Genomic DNA, 6,527 nt, shown 5'->3' with positions numbered 1-6,527 from the left:
TCTGTCTCTAGCTCTCTGTATTTATCTATGTCAAAGATCATTTGTTTCTGAATGTCCAGGCCAAGCTTTAAATGTATTTTCACTTTTCCCCATTTTTATCAATCTACTCCTCATGTATTCTATTCTGATAAAATTTTGGTTCACTAATGAGCACTAGAGCTGGCAACCACACAAGTGGGAGGAGAAAGGTGCACGACTTTGGAGCCAGATGTATCCACTTTGTATCCACTTGGTGACCTTGAGCACATTCTGCAATTCCTTCCTTCTTTAGGTTACTTGTCTGTTCCGTGAGACTACAATAATGTCTTCATCTCAGAGTTGTTAGGATTAAATAACTGTATTTCCTGTGCCTGGCACTCAGTATGTGCTTAAAGGTTGTTCGTTTCCCTGCTTTTCCAAAAGGAATCTTAGACATCATCAGTCTTCTCATTTTACAAGTGAAAAAGCTCAAGTCCACAGAAGATAAAAAACAAAACAAAACAAAAAAAACCCCCACACACCCAAAGTCCTGTTTCTACTACACTCTTGCACTGTCCTTTCTCCTAGAAGCTTGTTTAACTTCAATGGAGAAGAGAAAACTCACTGGAATCAAAAAGTATTCTTTTCCTCTTTTTAATATAGGTAAGCCACCAAGAAATTTTTAAAGTGGGAGTACGTTTTATGAAAGGTAATAAGTAGACTAAGAACTGTCTTAAATCCATAGAGACATTAAAAACAGAAGTTCTGTGCTTCCAAGATTTCCATAGCAGAGCATAAGTATTCTGTATGCTTTGGCACCAAAACCCCCTGAACTGAGTATTTATCTGCACATTTCAGCTCAGGCCTCCCGGAATGCTTGCCCGTGGAATTGGCAAAGGAACGGCCGTTCAGCATTTAGAGCAGTCAAGTTTGCTCAGCACACAGCTGTATTTGAAGCACGGCTCTATGCCATTAGTCCATGGACCTTGCACAAAACACAAGCAATTTAAATGTCAATGTTGTGATCTTACCCTGCTGTCGAATCTTTGTCATCTTGTTCCATGCCTGAAGAGATCACCCGTGGATAACCTGAGAGAACCCATTATCATGTACATGATGGAAAAAAGCAAAAATTCGGCAACCTGTAATTTAGATCTTGGACTCTTTCTTTGAGAAAGAATGGCAAGCTTTCTTCAGCAGGAAGGAGATATTCAATACTACCATTTAAAAATAGCCTGCCAAAAGAGTTTGTTATTTCTTTAAAAACTGTTCTTAAAGTGCCCTTTTACCATAATAAAACTGGTTACATTTTATCTGGTTCTTTAAAAAGTATATCCATACTTGTTTGTCTCTCTCACTTGTCTCTCATACCTCTTGTCTCAGGTATCTTTCTTACTCCATCCAGAAAGAGCAGGACATATTAAATGTAGCTGCTGTGATACACGGGAACACAGCCATTGGAAATGGGCCATATTTGTGACTATACCAGTTGCTCTTAGCAAACTGCTCATGTGGCAAACTAGATCTGTTGTTAGAACCATTACATGGCTAAGCCACAAGCTGGTCACTTTGCTCTGTGGATCTGCAGATGAGCATGAAATGGGTCAGACACACAGAGAGGCCTGTGCGATATTTCTGTGGCTCTTGAGGGTAACAAGCTGCTTCTAAAAACTGCTGTTGTGCTGGCATTGTGGGACCTTTCCAGCCTGAATGTAAAAGTAGCTATTACATTAATCTTATTTAATAGGTCTGAGTTCTTAAATTTAATGGGAAGGGATGAGACCGAAGTCTAACCTCTAACCCCGCTGTGTATTAATGTACTTGGTGCTGTTTGCTATGAACAGTTTTTCTCAGAAGCAAAACCCTGTCAGTTATAATTAAGAATGGACATTTGGGGTTTTGTCAAGTATATCTTTTTAAAACAACTGCATATGGGGGACCTGCGGGGCTCAGTCGGTTCAGCGTCTGACTCTTGGTTTTGGCTCAGGTCATGATCTCAGGGTTGTGGGATCGAGCCCCGCATCGGGATCCGCGCTCAGCGCAGTCTGCTTGAGGTTTCTCTCTCTCTTCCTCTGCCTCTCCCCCCCACTTGCACTCTGTCTCTCCCTCTAGAATAAATAAAATCTTTAAAAAACTCATTTAAAAAACTGTGTATATTATTCTGTGCTGCCTTATTTACACAAGTTGGATGGGTTATACCGAGAGCTAACTATAGATAAGAAATAGATAGATTTGCTTATTTCCAAATTGTGGCAACATTAATCTTGGCAGGTATTTACACAAAAAGAGAGAGAACCAAAACATGTTGAAATTGCTGCTTAAAACTCAGTTTCTGACAATAATATCGGACTCAGAATCAAATAATATCAGACTCATCACATCTCTTATTATAAAATGATATTTTTTCCCCAGATCTTTCTGTCTAGATCTCATTACCCAGTGAGAACTGATCTGCTCCGACTTCTCTGTATTATACCTTTGTCTCAATTCAAATATTATTTCAAATTCTGAAGTCTTGGGACACAACCACATCCTGGGAGGGTGTTTGATGTGTCCTTGGCTCGTGGTCTCTAAACTTTACATTTCTGACAATTTTCAAGAAAACCTGAAGCTTACCTGAAATTCTCCCCTGTAGCCTAATGGGATGATGAGTTACATTCATCCTTATTTCTGTTTTTTTAATGAGTCTTTTCCTAGGACTCAGTGCTCCTTCTTGAACTACTTTCCTCCCCCTCTAACACTCGTGGGGTAGCTGATGCCATTGTATCTTCAGTAGTATCTGAAAAATGACAAGATGGCAATATAACTGTGCCTAAAGGCCGTGCACTCTTCAATCTTGGAACCAATCATTTGTCTGTGATGGCCATCAATAGCCTTCTATTTATTTTACACTTGGAAAACATATCTAAAAATATCTTTGAAAGAGGTAAAGGGTGGATATGAAAAGCCATTCTAAGTAACTTTATCTCTAAAGTTTGATTACTAAATTTGTTTCTCAAAGATTGGGAAGGGGGAATGTGAATAAACAGAACTGAAAATCTTTCCCAAATGACATGGTCAACACTTCCGAGGAAATGAGAATGTCAATCAGTGGATACAATTTTAATAGAGTGGATGGTGATCTAGGTCAAATTTTCCAGGTTAATTTTGCACATAAAACAGAATCCAAAATCTTAATAAAGTTAAGCTACAGGAGATCTCTTACTGTCCTTGTTCTCTCAGACCCCTTAGAGAAAGAAATTAGACAAAACCCTAATTTTCTCCATGCTCCATTTCATCTCCCTGCTCTCCTCTCTCCCACTTTCCATCTTCAAAACAACAACAAAGGCCCAAATCCCAAACCACTGTATATTTTTCCGGCTAAAATGCTCTGGGAAGAACACAATGATGAGTGTGCCCTGATGCTTCCCAGGTCCTATGGACAGATACAAACGGAGGACAGCTGAAGTCTGGCCATGGTCACTTCTCTTGGTGCTGGTGAGAGGACCTGAAGTCAAGTTCCCAGACGATTTTATCTCTATCACACCATATCGAAGTGGGGAAGGAAGTGGTTGGAGATGCTCCAAATGACCTTGTTTTTCAAGTTAGATGCTAACGTGTTTTGTTTTGCTTTGAAGCCAGCCACGGAATAGAGACAAAGAAGTATACTCTGGATGAGTCACTGCATGCTTTCTGAAGTAAAGAAATGCTTAGAATTAAGTCCTAGGGTGAACGTTAAAACGGGAGTATAGGAATCTGGGCTCTCGTCTTATTGGGCCTCAATTTTTTCATCTGTAAAATGAGGTAGTAGAAATAGATGATCTCTAAGAGGGGTTGGTAAAGTATTGGAAGAGATCCTGATTAGTTTCGGGTCCATCAAACCCTTGAATTGTATACAAAACTAAGTGCGTGTGTGTGTGTGTCTCTGTGTGTGTATGTGTGTGTGTGTGTGTGTGTTTTCACGGAATGCATCTGGACCTCCCAATCTATTAAGAATCGTTAAGCTGATTTCAAACTGTAAAGTTCATCTAAGAGATTTTTTTGTTTATTGAAGTCATTTCATTTGGCTTTTCGAGATGCCAAAATCATAATTTTTTCAAAGATACTCTGAGTAACGAAAATAAGAAATGGATATATCCTTTCCAGCACATACCCTTTAATGCATGCACATTTAGAAAATTAATCTAGACATTAATTGTAAAGTAATTTAACCAAGAAAATAATTTGCTATGATTTTTTTATAGATTCTGAATAGTTTTAGATATAGGGTTTATCATTACAATTGATTAATGATCTCATAGCCTGAAGTTTGTGTGTGCATGGAAACCTAAAACACTCTGTGTCTTTGAAAATAACTAAACAATTTTTTTCTTACACGTTTGAAGTTGTCAGTTATCAGTTACACACATATTCTTAAGAAAATCTGAAATGGCCTTTAAGAATAAGTTGCTTTGCAATAATAAATAAGACAAAAAGATTATTTCCTTTTGGAAAATGACCCACAAGTGACTCCCCTCCTCCCCCAAGAATTAGTGATCTATATTCGGTAAGTATTTTGGAATCTGGGCAATTCCATTACTTCTCTGTTTCGACTATGAGAACTTTATTTCTCTGGTCTTCAATTTCTTTTGCACCTGAAAAATAAAGATTGTGACCTTGAACTAAATGTCCTCAAAGATTCTTCCCTCTTCGATGATACTGTGACTATCCTTGGGATTCTAAACGCCCTGTTCTCAAAACAGCTATCCTAGGATTTTAATGAAGACAAGGTGGTGCTTTTATATTAGCGACTTTCTAGTTCTTTGTTAATTAAGAACAAGTTTCTCTTTCTTGACTCCAGTTCACCTGAGTGCTCCTAAAAATCTAACACATTAGTAAATGAGATCTTTATTTTTAAAAGGTTTTTTTCCCTTTCTTTATGAGTGATAGAAGTTTCACAATGTGTACTTAATTTTCCTGTAAGTTCTAAAAGGCAAATTTCACTGGGGCCATGAAAGAATTCTCAAATTTATCCAGACTATGTAGAAACCACCATCACAGCTGGCTGAAAGGTAAAAGCTTGGTTAAATTGACTTGGCCGGGTTCCCAGGGGTTCGCAGGCATTAAGCAATAGCTGAGAGTAAGTCCATCGCCTTCAGAAGCTGCAATAACTCTTTGATCCACTGCCTTTCTATTTAGCACGCTGCTCTATAATAACGTATTTGTGAGTAATAGGAGAAAGTCGATTCTCCTTCCAAATGCACCACATTTATAGCCTAGGATGTAACATCTCTGGGATGTTGTCAATTTTAAAGTTCTCCTTCCAGGTTGATTGGCTACATGGCCACTGGGCACATGTCCTTTTTTTTTCTTTTTAAACATTCTTTCTGGCATCATTACTGTTTTATATAGATACGATCAATTTTCTTTTGATTTCATAACCCAGAGGAATTGGATGGTGGATTTTTAGGGGAGATATTCTATCCTCAGGTGATCAGAGGACCTTTCAAAACGACCGCCACAGAGCTCCGGCGGCAACCATGGCGTATAACGGCCTCACGGTGCCTCTCATCGTAATGAGCGTGTTCTGGGGCTTTGTCGGCTTCTGCGTGCCCTGGTTCATTCCTAAGGGTCCCAACCGGGGAGTTATCATCGCCATGCTGGTAACCTGTTCAGTTTGCTGCTATCTCTTTTGGCTGATTGCAATTCTGGCCCAACTCAACCCTCTCTTTGGACCACAGTTGAAAAATGAAACCATCTGGTAACTCAAGTATCATTGGCCTTAAGGAGGAAGACCTGCTCTCCAGTGTGCCATCATTGAGGTCACGAAGAGAATTCCTCTAGATGCAAAATCAACTCCAAACCCAGACCACCTTCTTTGACTCACCTCTTTTGGCCGTCAGCTGCCTTAAATATTCACACCATGTTTGAGTATCTTATTCTACAATGCAGTATTTTTCCTGTCACCTTTTTTACGTTTTGACGAATTATGTGCCTACTTAACCTAAACTGTGCTGACTCTGTAAAGTGTTTATGCACTCTTCTGAGATAGAAGGTGCTATTCTTCTGAGAAATACATTGCTCTCTCCTTGGAACCTGTGAATTTGGAGATGACTCCTGCCTGGTCACAACATGGGAATCAGCAAAGTGTTTAACTGTCACAAGACAGAATCCAGTGGGGCAATCAGTAGAAGAGCATGTTCAAAGGGGCTGTCGGTCCCAAAAGAATTGCACCAAAGTATATTTTCAGGATGACTTTCTTATTTCTGCCATCTACTGGAATAAATTATTTTTCTCTGTGGAAAAAAAAAAGAAACAACCGACCACCACATACACTACCTCAGCCATAGTGATGCTACGCTCCATAGGAATGCCACTGACGCATGCCTGCCATAGGAAGGGTGGTGCCAGCATGTAGGGGACAATGCAGAGGTCAAGAGATTGCATCTGTCCCCACTGGTAGTTACAGAAGCGCTTTATATTTTCAGAATCATAGAATTCTACAAAAGACAATGTCTTATAATACCAAGTATCTTCTGATGTCATCTTATCCAAATCTGTCACCACCCAATTTATAAATGGGCAAGGGGGACAGTGGGAGTTAACAGATT

General features: G+C 39.4%; 1 pseudogene; it reads left to right on the top strand.

The window, feature by feature from the left end:
- The first annotated feature begins 5,447 nt into the window (after positions 1 to 5,447).
- LOC114208227 (V-type proton ATPase subunit e 1 pseudogene) lies at positions 5,448 to 6,103 on the top strand (annotated as a pseudogene).
- Positions 6,104 to 6,527: the final 424 nt, after the last annotated feature.

Source organism: Eumetopias jubatus, unplaced genomic scaffold (assembly GCF_037043125.1).
Source record: "Eumetopias jubatus isolate StellerSeaLion01/CBP00866 unplaced genomic scaffold, mEumJub1_p1.0 scaffold_2, whole genome shotgun sequence".
Classification (NCBI taxonomy): Eukaryota; Metazoa; Chordata; class Mammalia; order Carnivora; family Otariidae; genus Eumetopias; species Eumetopias jubatus.
Note: the sequence above shows the minus strand (reverse complement) of the source record. Positions and strands in the feature narration are given on the sequence as shown.